Raw genomic sequence first — 19,999 nt, forward strand, 5'->3', positions numbered from 1 at the left:
TGGAAAGCATGGTATTGGAAAAAAAAAAGATCTCATGCTTTCAGCTGCAATCATTTTCGTTCAGCACAGTGGTGTAGTGTATAGCACTTTGACCTAGCAGCAAAAGGGTCGCTGGTTCGAATCCCGCCCGTGACTTCATCTGCCTGGAGTTTGCATGTTCTCCCTGTGCCTGCGTGGGTTTCCTCCCACACTATAAAAACATGCTGTAAATCGGATCCTGTCTAAATAAGCCCTAATATGCAGTAGTATTTTTAGGTTTTGTGCTGCCCTAGGCCTGACTACATTTCTGCACCTCCTAATAGAAAAATGACCCACCCCTTCCTGTCAAGGCCACACCCTGTTTTTGTATGACCCGCCCAGGAATTTTCAGGGGACCCACATACTAGTTCTGGGGGGAGGGGGGTTACTGGATTCCCTTAATTTGCATAGTTTTTCTCTCACTTCCTGTTTGGCTATGGGGCAGGAAGTGAAGGCAAATCTCCCCAATTGGACACAGATAATACAAAATAAACTGACAGGGCCTATAACCCTCCCTCACTCTATCCAAAATTAAAGAAAATAAAAAGTGTTGATTATAGTTTTAGTTTAGGCACAAATTTCAGATAGTTTTATTGAGAGTCCTAAGAAAATATTACCATGCCAATAGGCCAGGATACAGCGTTGCTAATATGTATGAATGTGTGTGTTAGGGCCACCCACAAACACCACCCAATGTTAATACTTATTTGCAAATTAATATTTTTGTATTTATCTACTCATTTTTTGGGGATGTCTGCACCCCTGATAGTGACAACATCTGTGAAGTGTCTTCACCCTTTCTAATTCAAATTCATTCACTTCCTGTCACATAGCCAAACAGGAAGTGAGGGTAAATCCTTACTAATATCTTTTCTTGGGGACACAGAGATCAATCTAAATAGTTTCCCATTATGTAAATTGCACTAGCATTTTGCTGTGTACACCCCAAATTATTAGGGATCTTGGACTTTGGGGTCCATTTACTAAAGGCAAATCCACTTTGCACTACAAGTGGACAAGCAAGGAAGAAAACAAAACAACTTTGCTTCTACAGGATTGGATGTTAAAAACATCAGTGCTTCCTCTCTGATTTTCAGCCACTACGCTTGTACTGCAGAGTGGCTTTGCCTTTACTAAACCCCAAACAAAATAATCATTTGGGGCAGGGATCCTCAAACTACGGCCCTCCAGCTGTTGTAGAACTACACATCCCATGAGGCCTTGTAATGCACTGACATTCACAGACATGACTAGGCATGATGGGAATTGTAGTTCCTGAACAACTGGAGGGCCGTGATTTGAAGACCCATGACTTGGGGTGTACACAGCAGTGCTGGAGTGTAATTTGCTTAATGGGGACACTAGTTGGATTGACCTGTATCCCCAAGAAAAGACACTGGTAGGGTTTTAACCTCACTTCCTGTTCAGCTGTGTGACAGGAATTGAAGCCAATTTTAAGAAAAGGGACACAAAGCTCAACCCAAAAAAAACACAAGCAGGGGTTCTAACACGCACTTGGCTTCCCTCAAACACCCACAATTAGAATAGGATTGCCTTGCGCTAGATTTAAGCACAGTGCTGTAAATCAGCACTTCAAGCCTGTCCGCCAATAGACCCCCCCCCCCCCCACAGGCCATGTTTGCAGGTTTTCCTTCATCTTGCACATGTGCTTTAAAAGACAGTCTGGACAGCAATTCTTGATAAGAGAAATCCACAAAACATGTCCTGTCGGGGGTACTTGAGGGCTGAGGACCACTGCAGTAAAAAGAAAATACTTACCACTTTTTCTTTAACCACTTCCCGCCCGGCCTATGGCCGATTTACGTCCGGGAAGTGGTTATGAAATCCTGACAGGACGTTCTAGAACGTCCTGCAGGATTTCATGCCGCGCGCACCCGTGGGGGCGCGCATCGCGGCGATCGGTGATGCGGGGTGTCAGTCTGACACCCTGCATCTCCGATCTCGGTAAAGAGCCTCCGGCGGAGACTCTTTACCACGTGATCAGCCGTGTCCAACCACGGCTGATCACGATGTAAACAGGAAGAGCCGCCGATGGCTCTTCCTCACTCGCGTCTGACAGACGCGAGTAGAGGATAGCCGATCGGCGGCTCTCCTGACAGGGGGGGTTAGCGCTGATTGTTTATCAGCGCAGCCCCCCCTCGGATCGCCACACTGGACCACCAGGGATGCCCACCCTGGAGCACCAGGGTGGACAAAAAAAAAAAATGACAGAAAAAAAAAAAAAAAAATGACAAAAAAAAAAAAAAAAAAAAAGAAAAAAGAAAAAAAAAAAGATACCAGTCAGTGCCCACAAATGGGCACTGACTGGCAACCTGGCAAAAATCAGTGCTGCCACCCCAGTGTCCATCAGCGCCACCCCAGTGTCCATCAGCGCCACCCCAGTGTCCATCAGTGCCACCCCAGTGCCACCCCACAGTGCCCATCCATGCCCAGTGCCCATCTATCAGTGCCCATCTGTGCCACCCATAAGTATCCATCAGTGCCGCCCATGAGTGCCCATCTGTGCCGCCTATGAGTGCCCAGTGCCGCCTATGTGTGCCCATCAGTGCCGCCTATGTGTGCCCATCAGTGCCGCCTATGTTTGCCCATCAGTGCCGCCTATGTGTGCCCATCAGTGCCGCCTATGTGTGCCCATCAGTGCCGCCTATGTGTGCCCATCAGTGTCGCATACCAGCGCCGCCAATCAGTGCCACCTCATCTGTGCCCGTCAGTACTACCTCATCGATGTCCATCAGTGCCATCTCATCGGTGCCCATTAGTGCCGCCATATCAGTGCCCGTAATTGAAAGAGAAAACTTATTTACAAAAAAATTAACAGAAAAAAATAAAAACGTAATTTTTTTTCCAAATTTTCAGCCTTTTTTTAGTTGTTGCGCAAAAAAAAAAAATCGCAGAGGTGATCGAATACCACCAAAAGAAAGCTCTATTTGTGGGGAAAAAAGGACGCCAATTTTGTTTGGGTACAGTGTAGCATGACCGCGCAATTGCCATTCAAAGTGCGACAGTGCTGAAAGCTGAAAATTGGCTTGGGCGGGAAGCTGCGTAAGTACCTGGTATGGAAGTGGTTAAATTCATGGAGAATAAACATGGCAAACATTTCATGATTAGACACCAGGAAAGAAGCTTAGACAAAAATCACACCTAATTTGTTAGGCCCAAACCTATTTCAGCTGCAGCTGTCAAAATATGTAGCATGAAAAAGTAACAAAACAAAACTTCAAAATGTTAAAGTAATTTTTATTGGTCAACAAAACAAGGAAAGCAAAAAAAGACAAACAAACACACACACAAACAAAAATACATTTCAAAAATCAAAATAAACATAGGTTAACCGTCCCAACATCTTCAGAAATTTTTATCAAAATAAGGCAGCAGAGACAAATACATCAAAGTGAACATCATTTAAAAATAAACAAAAAACATTGGCAAAATAAAAATAAACATGCTCCAACCCACATTTCTGTTTAGCAACAGCATTCCTGCCTGCCCCTATGAGGGCAGCTGAGGACTGATCGATCCACGCTTTTTATAACATGTGCTAGTAATGAAGCAATTGAAATCTCATGAACAAATTTCAGTCTCTAGTTTGGGTGAGCTTGTAAGCGCTTACACCTGGTAATAACCCAACCAAGCTCTATGAGCATCCAAGTGATTTTCACCTTTTAAAAAGAAAGGAAAAATGTTTCTAAGTGTCTGAGCAGACTCAGTTCATCACACATGTAGGAACAAAGCTGCAATGGCATGAGAGCTTTTTTTTTCCCCTGAACTCATGCTTTCCAGCCTGAAGGGGAGGTCTTAGTGAATTATTACGTAACAAAACTAAATAATAATAATTAAAATGCCCCTGTCCTCCCAGTCAGAAGTGAACACGCACATTTAATAATCTATTTGTGGGGAAAAAAAGGACGACAATTTTGATTGGGAACCACGTCGCACGACCGCGCAATTGTCAGTTAAAACGACGCAGTGCCGAATCACAAAAACTGGCCCGGTCATTGACCAGTAATATGGTCTGGGGCTCAAGTGGTTAAAAATTAACAAAACACTAAAGTTAGCCCAATTTTTGGTGATAATGTGAAAGATGATGTTACACCGAGTAAATAGATAACTAACATGTCACGCTTTAATATTGCAAACACTCATGGAATGGCGCCAAACTTCAGTACTTTAAAATCCCCATAGGCGACCTTTTTTTTTTTCAGGTTACCAGTTTATAGTTACAAAGAAGGTCTAGTGCTAAAAGTATTGCTCTCGCTCTAACGCACGCGTCAATACCTCACATGTGTGGTTTGAACGATGTTTACATATGTGGGCGGGACTTGCGTAAGTCCCGCCCACATATGTAAACACTGACATGGGGACAAGAGTGCTGTGGCCCCCTCCCCCACAGCACACACTCCCCCATGTTGAGGGCATGCGGTCTGGTACGGTTCAGGAGGGGGGCCGCTCGCTTGTCCCCACCCCCATTTTCGGCGCGGGGTTAACCCCTCACGTTCCAGACCAAGCCTAAGAGCCTAATGTACCCCTGGAGGGGGACCCGCGCTGATTTCAAGTTTGAAATTTGGCGCAGAGTTCCCCTTCATGGTCAGCGCAGGCTGAAACCGCTCGGAGATTCCCGTGCTCCGCGTCACGCAGCGCAATCACGGGTACGCCGCTTGGTATTTTCCAAGATTTTCTCGGCGTACTGACAAGGTGCACGGGAAGCTCCGAAATTTCCCTGTACGCATGCCCAGTATGCAAATGAACCTCCCGAGGTTCAGGCGCACTGTGTAAGCGTACGGGGATCGGTTTCCAAAAAACACTTTCACTTTCAATTCGGCCCGCCAAACACATTCAAACACATGTCACTACACTTCCCCTGCATCACCCCCTCCCTCCCCTAATAAACTCCCACCCGAACCCCCGCAATTTACATTTCAATGTGCCGTGCGCCAGGTCTATACAAGCGCACAATGCGCCCTCTCCTGGGCGCACTGAGCACTTTAGTAACTATTGAAATACACTGCGCTAGCAGCGTATTTCAATAGTAAATGTCAAAACGGCTGCTACTCCTGCTTTTACTCCATGAGTCATGGAGTAAAGGCTTGGTAAATCAGCCCCACTGTGTCTCTATCTATCTCTCTCTCTCTCTAACTGTCTGACTGTTCTTTTCTTTAACAAAGCTGGAACACACTACAGGCGGCCTTATATAGTGTGGGGCGTGTACTAAACCCCCTGAGCCATAATTGGCCAAAGCCACCCTGGCTTTGGCCAATTGTGGTTCTTCGTTTTTTGCACCTTGTGATTGGCCAAGCATGCAGGGTCATGGTGCATGCTTGGTCAATCATCAGCGCGCAACGCCGCAGTGAATTATGGGCCGACGCGCATCACTCGAATTTGGCACAGACGATGTTCGAGTCGAACATACGTTCGAGTCGAACACAAAGCTCATCCCTAGCCACAGCTACAAATAAACAGTTTAAGATAGACCAACTTGTTGCTTTTGCTACAGTGCGTGTTGTCTACATGCTCAAATGTCAGTGTGGTTTCCAATATATAGGTAGGACCTCGAGACCCCTTCATGTTAGACTAGGAGATCATGTGGACAATATCAAGAAAGGACTCAAGACGCACAATGTATCCAAACATTTTAAATTACCATATTTATCGGCGTATAACGCACACTTTTTTGCCCTGAAAAACAGGGCAAAATCGTGGGTGCGCGATATACGCCTATACCCGCTTCCCGCGCTTTGTTCGAACTACTGCGCCGACATATACCGAGCGCAATACACTTGGGTATAGTCGGGCAGGCTCCTCTCGCGGTCACATCGTGTGCGTCCTGTACGTCGTTTATGCGAGAGGAGCCAAGCCCGCCCGACTATACATGAGTGTACTCCGCTCTGTATATGTCGGCGCAGTGGTTCGAACAGAGTGCGGGAAGCGGGGAACGAGCGGGGATGGCCGCAGAAGGACGCCGGACCGGACGAGGCCGCCGATGGAAGCGCTGGACGACGGGCAGGATTCGATGGACGACGGGCAAGACACCGACGAGGGGCATCCAAACTGTAAGTATTTTTTTTTTTTGCAGGAATCTTCCTTCAAATTCGGGGGTGCGTGCTATACGCCGGGGCGCGTTATAGCCCGATAAATACGGTAGTTCATAATCAAAACCCCAGGGGTTTAAAATTCTGGGGTGTTGAGAGGGTAATTAAGCATTGGAGAGGTGGTAACTTTTTAAGACAGCTCAGCCGAAGGGAATCCCATTGGATTCATAAAACAAAAGTTATGGTCCCGGGCGGCCTTAATGTCAAATTTGATATTAACTGTTTCATCTCCGATAATTACCCATTTAGTTTTATTTAGGTTTTTGTATTTAGTTGTTGTTGTTTTTTCTGCAAATTTTCCATGAGACATAGTTTGGACACGGGATGACATATAGAACATGATTATTATATATATATACGTTCTTATAATCTTTTTATTAAGTTAAATGATTTTATTAAGGTTAAAGCTATTTCTATAGCTAGCATGGCTTAGTTTTTTTAATAAAATTGCGATGTTTTAATAAAATTGTGATGTTTTCCTGTTAGTATTAACCACTTCCATACAGGGCACTTACGCACCTTCCCGCCCAAGCCAATTTTCAGGTTTCAGCACTGTCGCACTTTGAATGGCAATTGCGCGGTCATGCTACACTGTACCCAAACAAAATTGGTGTCCTTTTTTCCCCACAAATAGAGCTTTCTTTCGGTGGTATTTGATCACCTCTGCGATTTTTTTTTTTTGCGCAACAAATAAAAATAGACTGAAAATTTTGAAAAAAAATTACGTTTTTAGTTTTTTCTGTTAATTTTTTTGTAAATAAGTAAGTTTTCTCTTTCAATTACAGGCACTGATATGGCGGCACTGATGAGATGGCACTGATGGACATCGATGAGGTAGTACTAACGGGCACAGATAAGGTGGCACTGATTGGCGGCGCTGGTATGCGGCACTGATGGGCACACATAGGCGACACTGATGGGCACATAGGCGGCACTGATGGGCACTTAGGCGGCACTGATGGGCACTTATGGGCGGCACTGATGGGCGGCACTGGGCACTCATAGGCGGCACAGATGGGCACTCATGGGTGGCACTTATGGGTGGCACTGATGGATACTTATGGGTGGCACAGATGGGCACTGATAGGTGGGCACTGGGCATGGCTGGGCACTGTGGGGTGGCACTGATGGACACTGTGGGGTGGCACTGATGGACACTGTGGGGTGGCACTGATGGACACTGTGGGGCGGAACTTATTTTTCCTATGTTGCCAGTCAGTGCCCATTTGTGGACACTGATTGGCATCTTTTTTTATTTTTTAATGGTTGTGTTTTTTTATTTTTTTTTTACTTTTTTTTTTATAGACTTTTTTTTTTTTTAGATTTTGTTTTTTGTTGTTGCCCTTCCCTGGTGGTCCAGGGTGTGCTTCCCTGGTGGTCCAGTGTGGCGATCCGAGGGGGGCTGCGCTGATAAACAATCAGCGCGAACCCCCCTGTCAGGAGAGCCGCCGATCGGCTCTCCTCTACTCCTGTCTGTCAGACGCAAGTGAGGAAGAGCCGTCAACGGCTCATCCTGTTTACATCGTGATCAGCCGTGGTTGGACACGGCTGATCACGTGGTAAAGAGCCTCCGTGAGAGACTCTTTACCGAGATCGGTGTTGCGGGGTGTCAGACTGACACCCTGCAACAATGATCGCCGCGCTGTGCGCCCCCGGGGGTGCGCAGCAGCTCAGAATCCTGAGGACGTCATATGACGTCCGGTCAGAATTCTACAACCACTTTGCCAACGTCAATTTGTCATTGGCGGGCGGCAAGTGGTTAAGATTGCTACGTCCTCTGCCTTAAACCAGCCAGAACACAGGGTTGCTATGGGCGACGATTCCTGTTCTTGCTGTTGTTATTAGGCAAAAGACGTTGGTCCACTATGTATTTACAGTAAGTGGGTGTATTTCGTCACTCCGTCACCACTCAGGATGCCCACTAACAGACAGCTTCTTTTCTCTATCTGCAACGTATAGAGCATCCTGACTCTCCTGTAGTCCAAGGTAGGGGGCGAGCATGATACTCCACACCAGGGAGAAAGCCTTGCATTACTGTGTGTAGTTACAGACAGAAGAACAGGAAGTGAGGATTTCTCAGAAGAAATAAGGACATTTAAAAGCAAAATGGAAGGATGAGGTAAGTGAAGGAGGACTGCACAAAGGTAAAGGAAGGTATTTAGGGAAAAAAATTGTACCTTTACAACCCCTTTAAATAATTGCAGCACCATCACTTTTTCAAGTCAGGCTCAGGATATCATCCCTTTGTGGACAATCATCCTTTTTCCATATTCTTTTTGCACAGTTGCACTTTGTTGTTTTTTGCACTATTGCACTTTTAGGAATAAGCGCGGATTAACCACATTATACACAGATCAGTTTCACTGCCTTAGTAATTACCACAGCCGTTTCATCTGAGGGAAATCCTGAAAACATGACCTGTTGGGGCACCTTGAGGACTGGAGTTGAGAAAAACCATATTTTTGGACCATTCTCTCGGGAAGTAAAAAAAAAAAAAACAGAAATGTCCTAGTAAAATGGGGACAGTTTGAGAATGTGACAATTTTTTCCTCATATCAAAATAAAAAAATATCCTATATGCAGTTCAACATATTCTGAGTTAAGGTTATTGAAATAATATATTTTGTTCCCATAAGGCTGCAAGTCACATTGCAGAAAAAAAGAATGTGCCTTGGTCTAAAATAAATTGCTTACCCCATCTCTGCAGGTACATTCCTTTTGCATTTAACATCTGAACAAACCAAGGACAAACAGAAAACACAGTATAACATGTGACAATAACTAAATTAAATGAGAGTAATAACAAGAAAAGGTTATTTGGATTGACCTGCTGTTGTTTCACGCATGAAACAGATGATTCCTGCTGTTTGGAATAATAAATGTATCAATGTGCAAAGCAATTTGTTGGAATAATAGAAACTCTTTTGGAAAACGTAATCACTTCATAGCAGGAATATACAGTATGTATTTGTTCTCTTAATACATCATGTTGTACTGGTCAGTGAAGTAAAATCTAATTGGTTGCTTAAGGTTACTACATGTTTTTTCCCTTTAGTTGTTTATTGAATAACCCTGTGTTTTAAACCCTGAAGTGCTTTAAAACGGCCCAGTAGCACTGCTTGGCGCCACAGAAAAAAACTTTGAGGAAATTGATATTTTCTGAATACAGTTTTAACTAAAAATAAATAAATACATTCTAACTATAAATGCAGAACTGCCTGTATTCACATTAGCAGCTGTTGAAAAGTAAACATAAGTAAAAAGCCTCGTACACACGATCGGACTTCCATCGGACAAATCCGTGGATTTTTGTTCGAAGGAGTCTGTGAACTTGGTATACATACACACGGCAGGACATTTTCAGCCAACAAACGCAAACGTAGTGACGTAATAGGTGGTTTTTCAGCTCTTTTGCGCCACCCTTTGGGCAACTTCTACTAATGTTGTCTTATGGTTAGCATTGCTTCTGAGCATGCATGTTTGTACTTTGGATTTTAGTCCAACGGATTTGTGTACACACAATCGGATGATCTGACGTAACACATTTGTTGTCGCACAATTTGAGAGCATGCACAGCCAACATTTGTTGTCGAAAATTCCGAAAACAATTGTTTTGATGGAGCATACAGCTGCCAAAACACGTCCGTCTGACTATTGTCGGAATATACATGTGTATGGGCCTTTAATCAAACAACACTAAAACGACATTGAAAAAAGTCCCAAACACTAAAATGCCTTTAACCACTAGCCGACCGCGCACCGTCATTATACGGCGGCAGGTCGGCTCTCCTGGGCGAGAGCCCGTAGCTATACGGCGGCTCTTTGAGCCGCCACTACGGGGCGCGTGCGCGCCGCCGGAGGCGCGCGCGCGCGCCCCCGCTCGCCCCCGACTCCCGTGCGTGTGCCCGGCGGGCGCGATCGCCGCCGGGCACACGCGATCGCTCGTTACAGAGCGGGGACCGGGAGCTGCGTGTGTAAACACACAGCTCTCGGTCCTGTCAGCGGGGGAAACGCTGATCTTCTGTTCATACAATGTATGAACAGATGATCAGTGTTTCCCCTAGTACGGCCACCCCCCCCCCACAGTAAGAACACACAGGGACATACTTAACCCCTTCCCCGCCCCCTAGTGTTAACCCCTTCACTGCCAGTGGCATTTTTATAGTAATCCAATGCATTTTTATAGCACGGATCGCTATAAAAATGCCAATGGTCCCAAAAATGTGTCAAAAGTGTCCGAAGTGTCCGCCATAATGTCGCAGTACCGAAAAAAAAATCGCTGATCGCCGCCATTACTAGTAAAAAAATATATTAATAAAAATGCCATAAAAATACCCCCTATTTTGTAAACGCTATAACTTTTGCGCAAACCAATCAATAAAGCTTATTGCGATTTTTTTTACGAAAAATATGTAGACGAATACGTATCGGCCTAAACTGAGGAAAAAAAAAGTTTTTTTATATATTTTTGGGGGATATTTATTATAGCAAAAAGTAAAAAATATTCATTTTTTTCAAAATTGTCGCTCTATTTTTGTTTATAGCGCAAAAAATAAAAACCGCAGAGGTGATCAAATACCACCAAAAGAAAGCTCTATTTGTAGGAAAAAAAGGACGCCAATTTTGTTTGGGAGCCACGTCGCACGACCGCGCAATTGTCAGTTAAAGCGGCGCAGTCCCGAATCGCAAAAAGTCTTCTGGTCTTTGGGCAGCAATATGGTCTGGGGGTTAAGTGGTTAAAATGTTGTAGAAGCACTGTTGTCAATCAGTCCGGTCACGACAAGCTTTCATATATATTTTCTATATATATAAGAATGAAGTGATGAGCAATATTTCTTTCAAATGATGCGATTCGTGCTGTGATTAGCCTAGTTGATATTACTCATGTGCCATCCACCAAGATTGCCAAAACTTGAGGAAGGTCTCCCCTTCAGGAGTGCACTCACCAGATATAAGAGTCTTATGTGACTTTTGTTATAATCTTTCACCACCTCTTCAAAGAACCTTCCACCAACTCTGCTTAGAAAGTATGAGGCATGATCAACGATGCGACACACAGTGCCAAACCGATCTCTCACACAGCAGGCTATACAATTGGGAATTTAAGGAGAGAATATCTGGCATAGTTGGCGGAATGGTGTTCAGGTGTGTTCCGCCAGAAAAAAAGCCCTGTCTCGGTGGGGCAGCGGGTCACGGCGGTGGTGTTCTGCACTCGCTTCGATGTCTTTGATGTTATTGAATAACCCTGCTTATGAAAGAAGGTTTACATATATGACAAGACTGCTGGGGGAATTCATTAAAGCCCTGAAGATACTATACGGGCAGTATGGCCCTAAATGGCTTTACTGACATGTGTGTCAGATTGAGGTAGTTCTTAATAGTGCCACTTTTACAAAGTGGCTATATTACTGCACCAAATTAAAAAAAAAATGACCTCCAGTTTATAGATGAAATTGGATATAATTAAAACCAACTCTATGTTGGCATACAGAAATAGGAAGAGTACCTGTCTCCATATTCTGTATAACAGGCTCCTCCCCTCCTGTCAATGGCTGTTAAGGATGCCTTTGGCATTACACCTGATAGTCTCCAAGCAACCAGTTAAAGAATAAGGGGTCCCAGGGATTCCCCACAGTCCCAGAGGCTCCTACAGAGAGAGATGGGCAGGGAGGACTATACCGGTACGGTAAAGATTTGGTTGTAAAACAACCAGGATGAATCACATTAGTTAAATTGTAAGAAAATTTTTATTCACATAAATACATCAGACAGAATAAAAGAACATAACATTAAAACAACAATACAAACATGTTTGACCACAATCAGGTCACCGGTTGTGCAATCCCTTATGAACAAGCAAGAGGGGGTCACGGTGAAAAAGTTGGGGTCATGAGACAACAGTCTCGTGGTCTCTACTAGTTTCGCGACCTCAGTTTGTCGCTTCGTCAGGAGACAGTCTAAAATGTAATGCAAGATAAAAATCACATTAAAATAACATAAAACAAACAATTGCTAACAGGTGGTGTATAGAAAACGCCACCTGAATACCAAATTACATTTATGGTAGGGGACATTTTTCAAAATTGTCTAGCGGCACATCGTCCTATGGTCCCTACAAGATCCGAGACAGACCGTGGGTAATATGCTCCCAGAAAGCCAAGAAAGTTTCTTGGGGCAACCTGATGGTAGGGATAGGTGATACTGATGTAAGCATAATATGTCATGATGGGAAGAAAAGTGGGAAGGGGAGAGTGGATGGAAGAAAACAAAAGAAAAATAAAGTGCGGATCAACTGGATTAAGAAGGGAGAAGAAAAAGAGATTAAAAGAAGAGGGGGAGAAGCACGGAAAGAGGAACAGGGAAAAGGGGATGAACGGGGGGGGGGAGGGAGAGGGGAACAGGAACACGGAAGAGACAGGGGAAAAAAAAGAGAGCAAAGTAGTAAGACCAAGAAGAAAAGGGCAGTGAGGGGGGGGGGAAGGGGGAGAAGGATGGGGGAAGGATGAAAAAAGGAAGAAAAGGAGGGGGAAAAGGAAAGAAAGAAAGAAACTCAAGAAGAGGGGAAAGGAAATGAGGTGGGGGAGGGGAAAAGGGGGAGGGAGAGGGGAGAGAAGAGAGGGAAGGGGACAAAAGGGAGGAAAAAAGTGTAGGGGATATAGCTCATGCAAACTCCAATATGCATGGGCTGAGAACAGCGGAGTGAAGTAGAGTGAGGCCGAGAAACCCGTGTGGAGAAATAATAATACACACGTGATTAAGTCCAAGTACAACCCGTGACCATAACCATGTGATTGAATAGGCTTGTAAATCAAATTATATAGTTACCCAAGTGCTTCAACAGGTATACACAGATGAAGGAGGTGGGGGTCCCAGGACACAGGGGTCCCAGTAAAACGGGGGATTTTTTGCTCAGGTTCCACAATAATTGAACCTGAGTAACACAAGTGTCCGAGTTTGTGCAAAGAAGGAAATGTGAATGAGTTACCAATCTCCTGCTGGTAGCAGCGCTGGTTCCTAATACAAAGATGAAGACAATACAGGTAAGGTACTGTAATCGATTAACCTGATCAAGGGAGGTTGCAATGACATAGGGAAGGGATAGGGGACGAGATCTAGGATCGAGTACTTACTTTTGGGTTGTGTATGATGATACACATGTCCTGGGACCCAGCTCCGGTGCAGACCATATCAGTATCCACTGGGTTTAAATACCCCCGTGGTTGTCGGCATGGACGCCGCCATTGGTGGAGGGGCGTGTACGTCCCCAGGAAGGGGGGCGTGTATTCGGCAGCCCCTGTGCCCGCCCATCACTCGGAGGAGTTGGACTGGTGCAGTAAGGAAGAAGGTGGGCGGCGCCTGCAGCTGACGTGTGACCATACACGTCAGTGCGGCAGGGTATTGGTCTAGTGGTGTGCCGATCAGTGCGGAGGAGGTGGGCGGCACCTGTAGCTGACGTGTCACTATATACGTCAGTGCGGCAAGGGGTTGGTCTGGGAATGCATAGATCAGTGCACATCAATGGTTAGTGGTAACCCAAGGGTGTGGCACGATGTATGCGGCCAATCGGCACCCGCCTGTAACGGCGATATGTGCTGATGCCGGACCGGGGGCGGCCATTACTGAGGGCAAACAGGGGTTCGATCCAACTTTGGATCACTAACTCCCTGCTGGAGCACAACGTTGCCTATCTCTCTGTTAGGAAGAGAGAAAAAGGAGGAAAGCGACGATAGAGAGAAAAGAAGAGGGGAAGAGAAGAGGAAAGTGAGAGGGGGAAAAAATTGATAGAAATAAAATGTAAGAGTGTAGACCAAATACACTAATGACAGGTGTCAATAAAACAATCAAAACAGGGTGTCAGGAAGTATTTAAGAGATATTAATCATGCCAAAAGGCATATTATACACATCTAGGTGAAACTGGTTTGCATCACCATAATTGAGGTGAAGAAAAAAAGAGAAGAACCATGCATAGAGAAGGGAGGGGGGGAAAGGAGAGAGGAAGGGGATTGGTTGTGAGTATTAATGTTAAAAGAACAGAGCATATCATCAGCCGTTCAGGAAAGCAGGGCCAACAGGACTATTTAGGTCAAGAGACAACATTGACAAGGAAATAACCAGTACTAAAGAATAACAATAAATGCGTACAGTATGTAAATAAACATTGCAATCAAACAAATATAGCAATTATAAATCAATGATATATATATATAGAACATAAGCATCCTGTGTTACAGGAAGCTAGTAGCAAGACTTATGCATAATAGATCTAGCCTGAGAAGGTGCCTGGGTGACACCTAGATAGCATCCAATGTAGTGGGGCTGTAAAAAAGGGGGAAAAACTGCGCTAATCTGGAAATATATAAGGTGAGCAGCTACACAAGCAATGTGACAAAAATTGGATAGAAACAGTGAAAACATATGTAGCGCTAATAGGAAACACTTATAGAAAGTACACAAGTGAAAACCATACATCAATGTGATTAAATCACAGTGGCCTGTGAATGAGTGTTCATTGAAAATAAAAGTAACACAAACAAAAGTAAGTAAAATTGTATTTTAAACTATGTGAGTACCCTTGTCTATTATTTATGAGAATTAAAATTTTCAAAACGGTATCACACTATCGATGCTTTATTTCTTTGGGGCGAGATACTGATCAATCTGGGACGAGACTTCCAAGGAGGACCTGTCGTTTCTGGATCAGAGCCCATCTGGATAACCATTTAATGTGGTTGGATCTATATGCTGTTACCTTACAGCAGTAAGGTAAGGGGACATCCTTATTCACCTTAAAAGGATCACTGGATACCCATCCCCCTTCCACCTCACATTGCGGACCTATACTAGCACTTCTATTTTTTGGACTTTTAAAATATTTATATATTTTTTGCTGACATAGCTCAAGCCTTGTTTATGGACTGTTTATCACCAGTTTAACACCTTTACCCATCACAGTTATTTGGGCGTTGTGTTACACATAATTTTTTGCACCATCTATCATTTTATTTATAGTATATTTTATCACATTAAGAGAAATTTGTGGAGTTATATGATTTGCACCAGTATTGTTCACTGATCATTTTTGCTTTTCTGTTTTTGCCATTTTGGTTATACTGCTCCCAATCTCAGTTATACCATCTTCCTTTTTCTTCCCTCACTTGCCCATACACCTGTCCATCCACCACCTATTATCCGCTGGGATTGATCCACGGATCAGTTCCAGCGGACAAATCCGGTCGTCTGTACGGCCTAGCGGATATTTATCTGCGGAGATTCGTCCGGCCGATCGATTTCAAGCGGATAGAAATTTCTTAGCATGCTAAGAAATCTATCCGCTTGAATCGTGTCCAGCGGATTGATCCAGTCGTCTGTACAGACTCACCAGATCAATCCGTCCGCTCCCCTCCCTCGCATGCGTCATAATGATTCGACGCATGCGTGGAAGTACTTACCTTCCAGCGTCGCGCACGTCGCCGCGTCGACGGCGTGACACGTCACCGCGGATGTATTCCGCGCGGATTTTGATCCGATGGTGTGTACAAGCCATCGGATCAAAATCCGGAGGAGGATCCCCTCGTCTGTACGAGGCCTTACTCTTCAGTCCTATCAGTGCAGGCTTCAGAGAGGACTGAGGGTATAGTGGGGTTGGAGATCCCTGCTGATGAGGGGCAAGGGGAGGTCCGCTTTGTTCTTTGGTGTGGGTCTTTCAGGTACGCTTGCCAACGAACTGCATGGCAGGTCATCATATGTCTGGTCAAGCATGTGGTGCCCAAGCGGGTGATGTTTTGGCCAAGCGAGATACGCTTGAGACATATGTTGCAAATAGCAGCAGTGTGATCTGATGCACTTGTCTCAAAAAAGGCCCACACCAAAGAACTTTTGGAATAACGCTGAGACACAGCAGCCCCCTGCACATGCATAGCTCTGCGTTGTGATGCAGTTGGTGTGCTGCCTTTAAGCTGGCCCCTGGAGGGCACCCTGCCTCGTTGGAGATGTGCCTGTGCCTCCTCCTCCTCTCTCCTGTCAGGCACCCACGTAGAGTCAGTGACCTCATCATCCCCTCCCTCCTCATCACTGTAGAAAACCTGGCAGTATGCTGCAGCTGGGGGAACATGACTGCCAGATTGCTGTCCTTCTTGGGCATCCCCTCTCTCTGGGCTCACTGTACTGCCTTCTTCTAGCTGTGTACCATCATCGGAGCCTTTTAAAACGCTGTGCATCCTCATGCAGCATGTACCCAACACTGTGTCCAAATAGTTCAGGGGATTCCTCAGGAGGACATGGTGGGGCTAGTGAAGGAGTGACAGATGCCATTGAGCAGAGGGAAGAGGACGCCTTGGCAGCTGCTTTGCCAGACAAAGTACTCTGAGCCTGGGTGAGAGAGGATAAGGGGGATGAGGATGGCTTGGTCATCCACTCTACCAAGTCTTCGGCATGTTGCGGCTCAACATGGCCAGCTGCCGAAAACAAGGATGAGCGTGTCCAATGGCCACGTGCTGATGAAGATGCACCGTGTCCACGACCAGCACTGTTGCCTCTAGACGCAAAGCCTGCTTGCCCTCGTGACTCTCTGCCTCTCCTTGTTGTCCTTCCAGACATACTAATAGCCTGCAGAGGACAAAGGCAGTACACACACCTCGTATCTTTAGGTGCAAACTGCAGAGGACAAAGGCAGTACACACACTACGTAGCTTTAGGTGCAAACTGCAGAGGACATGGGCAGTTCAAACCACATAGCTTTAGGTGCAAACAGCAGAGGACACCAGCAGTACACACCACGTATGCTTTAGGTGCAAACTACAGAGGTCAAAGGCAGTACACACACTACATAGCTTTATGGTGCACACTGCAGAGGACACAGGCAGTACACACTACGTAGCTTTAGGTGAAAACTGCAGAGGACACGGGCAGTACACACCAAGTAGCTTTAGGTGAAAACTACAGAGGACATGGTCAGTACACACACCACTTAGCTTTATGGTGCACACTGCAGAGGACACAGGCAGTACACACTATGTAGCTTTAGGTGCAAACTGCAGAGGACACGGGTAGTACACACCAAGTAGCTTTAGGTGCAAACTGCAGAGGACACGGGCAGTACACACCACGTAGCTTTAGGTGCAAACTGCAGAGGACACGGGCAGTACACACCAAGTAGCTTTAGGTGCAAACTACAGATGACAAAGGCAGTACACACACTACATAGCTTTAGGTGCAAACTGCAGAGGACACGAGCACACCACGTAGCTTTAGGTGCAAACTACAGAGGACACGGGCAGTACACACCACGTAGCTTTAGGTGCAAACTGCAGAGGACACGGGCAGTACACACCACGTAGCTTTAGGTGCAAACTACAGAGGTCAAAGGCAGTACACACACTACATAGCTTTATGGTGCACACTGCAGAGGACACAGGAAGTACAGACTATGTAGATTTAGGTGCAAACTGCAGAGGACAAAGGCAGTACACACACTACGTAGCTTTATGGTGCACACTGCAGAGGACACAGGCAGTATACACCACATAGCTTTAGGTGCAAACTGCAGAGGACACGGGCAGTACACACCAAGTAGCTTTAAGTGCAAACTGCAGAGGACAAAAGCAGTACACACACCATGTAGCTTTATGGTGCACACTGCAGAGGACACAGGCAGTACACCACATGAGAATAATGCAGCTAGCACAATCACCTGCCTGCCAGTAAATTAGGAAGGGCTGATCTAGCTAAACTATACAGTGTATAAATATATGTACAACACCTGGGATGCATATATATTCTCTACACACTGTAACTTTAACTGACTAACCTGCCTGCTCTATCTACCTAGAAAAAATTACACTCTGTCTCTCAATCTCTCTCTAACCACCGCCGCAACACACTACACAAGGCCAACCTGCAGGCGGGTGTGGGGCGTGTACTAAACCCCCTGAGCCATAATTGGCCAAAGCCACCCTGGCTCTCCGTTTTTAGCGCGCTGTGATTGGCCAAGCATGCGGGTCATAGTGCATGCTTGGCCAATCATTAGCCAGCAATGCCGCAGTGAATTATGGGCCATGACGCGCCACTCGAATTTGGCGCGAAAGGCCCGTAACGTTCGTTTTTCGACGGACGGTCGAACATACGATGTTCGAGCCGAACATGGGTTCGACTCGAACACAAAGCTCATCCCTACTTATCTGCACTCCTATCAAATTAGGACCTGCGAGAGGAGCTGCGGTGGCTCAACGCGATTGGCACTGCGCTGACAAGCCATTCACCTCTGCAGCTAGGGGTTCGGATCCCGGTCTCGGCTACATGTGAATTGAGTTTGGTGGTCTCAGCCCGGCTCCCGGTGGGTGTGCTATGCGAGGTAAGCCTGCACCTAGTACGCCCACCAGACCTCCCACAAAAAAAACACCACACTTACACACACTCGAAATTGGGTTAACATGCACGCACTTTGACCACGCGGTCTCTAAAAAGAGAGGCGAAGGACTAATGGGGCTGGTTGAGCGGGCTAGATCCTCTCACTCCCTTATAGGGAGTCCCTCTGCCCCGTTGGGCTTCAAAGCGGAGCAGGTAGGGCGGGCAGTGTGGGAGGACCCCCTCACACACCCGCCATTGCCACCTGTGGCATGGAGAAAGGTGGCAGATTGCCTCTGGGGGAGGCCTGCCTACTCCCAACTCCTGCAGTCCGGCTCCTCTCTCGAGTACACGCACAAAATACACTTTAAAAAAATAAATAAATAAAATTAGGACCTGCGGCTGTGTTCATACAGCATCCTCATCCTGCATCATCCAGTGACAGATGGCTCTAGCCACACAAACAAATCGCTCATTTATACTGGGGCCAGAGAGCTCATATAAATAAGCCCCTAATTGTTATTACATGGTGAAATATCAGGGGTCTAAACAGATCCCTGATATCCCACCTTTGAGACAGAGAAAAGAATTGAGGCAACAGATTATTTTCTTAAATTCTTTTCTCTGCAGCCTTAGCTACACTGAAGATGAATGAACAGGAGACAGAGGTTTTCCGGTGCAGAAACTGACTGCATGGTGTGAACTAGAGCCAACTAGAGCCATTGGAATACGTGGAAAACACTGTGCATGCATTTTGTGCAGAAAAAATGCACACAAAACTGTACGGAACTGCGTCTGGTGTGAACTGGCCCTAAAATACCTAATCATGGGCACTTGTGGCTTGTGTCTCTGGCCTGGCCTGCAGAGATAGACACTGCCTGGCAGCAACTTTACAAGTAAGAAACTGTTATTTTGTGGAATAGAAGGTCGATTTCCCTGCTAGCAGGCAAGGAATATAGACCGGACCACTTACCCATACCCTTGAATATAATGAGTAGCTGTGTTGATGCATCTGCTGTGTCTCCCTGCACTTACATTTGCTGCATGCATGCAGCCAGCACCTGGTGGTGCATAATCACACGACCCATTCATAGTCTACAGGCATCAATGCCTGTGTGAATGAGGTCTTAGGCTTTTTGGACGCTGAAAACCTAATAAAACTGGTTGTTGCCAGTTTGAAAACTGACCTACTTTGTGAACTGAAGCTATTTGTATGAAAAAACTCCATATGAGGTTATAAAAACATAGAAACATAGAAAAGTGACCGCAAAAAAAGACTCAGTAGTCCATCGCGTCTGCCCATTTTATTTTATTTATTTTTCATAAACCTTGTTGTCTGACTATCAATCTATGTTTATCCCAAGCATGTTTGAAGCCATTTACTGTTGACTGTCTCAGACAGTAAAACAAAAGTTGCCTTCATTATAATATATATAATATATAATACTATAGTATAAACCTTTATGTAAAGAGACAGTACTCTGTTTTTTTTTGTTTTTTTTTTACCATAAAAGGTCACTTTGATATACC

The sequence above is a fragment of the Rana temporaria genome, chromosome 2, assembly GCF_905171775.1.
Source record: "Rana temporaria chromosome 2, aRanTem1.1, whole genome shotgun sequence".
NCBI classification, from domain to species: Eukaryota; Metazoa; Chordata; class Amphibia; order Anura; family Ranidae; genus Rana; species Rana temporaria.